The sequence below is a fragment of the Charadrius vociferus genome, unplaced genomic scaffold (assembly GCF_000708025.1).
Source record: "Charadrius vociferus isolate BGI_N301 unplaced genomic scaffold, ASM70802v2 scaffold90, whole genome shotgun sequence".
Taxonomy (NCBI): Eukaryota; Metazoa; Chordata; class Aves; order Charadriiformes; family Charadriidae; genus Charadrius; species Charadrius vociferus.
In genome coordinates, this window is record NW_009647222.1 from 6,830,033 (window position 1) to 6,832,968 (window position 2,936).

A 2,936-nucleotide genomic window follows, 5' to 3' on the forward strand; every position below is an offset into this window, starting at 1 on the left:
CAAACTACTCTACGATTACATTACTAAAATCAGCTGTTACAGATCAAAAATAACTACTGCAAAAAGCACTGATTTGTTTTAATGACATTGCTTTGTATTACTGTAAAGCAGAGAAAGCAAACATCAAGAATTTAAGAGTTCAAAAATATAACACCCAGTTTGTCCTGGTTTGAGGTAAAACGGAACCAATTTTGTTCAGTAACTTCGCTTCTTAGCTGGGCCTCTCTAACTACTGAAATTAACAGCATATTGTGCAGACAATGTTCACTCTCTCAGAGTGATAAGACCTATGTTTATAGCTGATGCCCAGGCGTGGTATGCAGAGAGGCTCTTGCTTATACTTACTGCTATAACAAAGTTGGTTGGCCTTGGGTGTTATTTGCTCCGTTGGAGGGTTGGAAGCGGAAAAGCATAGTGGGGTCCCACCTGCAGGGAGGAGCGGACAGGACAGGTGACCCAAAACTGACCAACGAGGGTATTCCACCCCATCTGCCTCATGCTCAGCATAAAGACTGAGGATCAAAGGGTCAGCTCTCTTCCTGCAATAGCCGACGTCTGAGGAGGACTCTGTTCGTCTGCCTGCAGATCCGGAATCCAGTTCCCATCCGTCACGGAGTCCAGCCTGGGACTGCCCCAGTGCCAGCCGGTGCCGTGATTGTCACCTCGGGAGCTTGATAGGGTTTTGTATATATTTCATTATTTCTTTTTTTATTTTATTATTAATATTTCATTGAAGTAGTTTAGTTCCTTCTAAACTCGTAAGTCTCTTTTTCCTCCTCTGCCCCTCTCTTCGAAGGGGCGTAAAGGGGAGCATCTGTCGGTCCCATCTGGGGTCCCCCAGGTCCCCAGTAGCCAATTTGGCCTAAACCACGACACAGTTCTACACAGCTCTTAGTACATCCTCAGATGACAATTCACAAAGTATCTACACGAAGATCAGTGTTTAGACAGGAAAATTTTGTTTCTCATTACCAGTGTAAAAGAACTTGAGTATCTGTACTGTTTTGTAGTTATAATATTCACATATAACTTGAGAGAGAGGAGATATATAGCAGTAGAACTGCTTGTGATTCAGCAGATAATTTGCAATGCTTATGGATTCTATAGACTTTCGATAAATAATGCAGTAAAAGAATTTAAGCACACTGAAGATTTAAATTATTTTCATTCTCTGTCCTACAGTTATGTTTTATGCTATGAGAAAAGAAGTTAAAAATGCTAAAATAATTCAAGATATTAGATACTTACAAATCTTAACAGAAAGCTAGGATTAAGCATTTTAATTTTTAAACTACACCATTTCAAAATGGCTTGGCTGACTAAACAATTTGACACACAACAGTAAACTTTTTCAAGAGAAGTTAATTAACTTTTTAAAGTCAAACTCTGAACTCTTCAACTTCTTACTAATTGTTTTGATCCAAGAAGTACTAGCAGCAAAGGTAGCTAACAACAGAGTTTAATGGAGGAAGTTGTAGTTCGCTCCACCCATCAATGTTCTTTGTCTCCTTGGCTATGATGCTGCTGTTTCAGATTAGTCAAGCATATATTCCATGCAATACATGACTCATTTTCATCTCCCTCCTAAATATATGCCCCTCTAATGAGGGGACTCCCAAGGCAGACCCTCTGTTCACTCCATCCTCTTAACAAAAACAGTCATCTTTTATTTCAACATGTCTAACATGCACACGTAACAGACTGCAGCAGCAGTGGTGGTAATACAACTAGTTTCAAACCACATGCGTTCTTGCTTGTTACGTACACACAGCAATCCAAACGCTGCCTAAAGCGTGAAAAATAAAAAGCCACTGAAGAGCTTTAATAATAGGATGCTGTTCTGCTCTTCAAAAGGAGCAAAAGGAAAAAAAGTGAGTTGAAAAGTTTTGTTTTTAAAGTAACTTGGTTGAAACAAAACTCAGATAGTTTTTAGACAGAAACCTCTAACCACAGAGAGTAGTCTACTACTTTACTATTGCATATCCAGTCATATGAGTCCCTGTTCTGCACCAATGGTACCAGTGGTTTTTCTTCTGTTAAGCACATGTTCTGAAGAGGGTGACTGAGGAAGGAAGCAGATTTTTTTTTTTTCTTTAAACCTACTAGAACTTTCCAAAAAGGTTAAGAGTCATCCCTCCTTAATAAGAAAATGCTTTGGTTTCATTTATTAGCATTTCTGCATGAAAGAAAGAAAAGCATTCTGGTGAGAAGTACCCTCATTAGAGAGCTAAAAGAATAAACACGTGTTTAACTTTAGGTAGTCTTGCAAGGGGCAGGAAGTTGGACTCGATGATCCTTATGGGTCCCTTCCAACTCGAGATATTCTATGAACTCCAACAACTCTGTTTAATATGACATGTTACAAAGCTATTTTCATTGCACCTCAAGATGCCGGGACTGTGCTTAACTTATGGCTACAGCCCTCAAAGGAATTACTTGGAAAAACCTCATTAGCTTTATTTTCATACAAACTGGACAGGAATATGTCAAGTTTCTTTTCCTATCAAGAAACTTCTGAAAATATCAGTCAATTTATGTGCTACTACCTCAATGTGCTCAGGTTTTCCGTACAAATTAGTTCCAGCAGCTCTCTTCGGAGGAACTTCACTAGAACAAGACACTTCCACACGTTAATACCTGCTGAATAACGCAATTTAAGAGCGCATAATAGAACGCTCAACTAAACACAGGCTGCAACTGAACTGCTACTTTAGGCAGGTAAACTGACTGAAGACTCGTACGGGGCCAGGTTAAGTATGTTCTAGAAGCACAAAGGCAGCCAATCCTCAAGCAGATGACTCGTCAGAAATACGAGCGATCGCTCACCTAGAGGATACCAGCGACTAAGCGGCGGTACTTCTGCGTACGGTCGAGACGAACAGATGCACCCAAGGACGTTAACGGGGCCAAAACTTACCGAGGCACCCGCCAGCCTA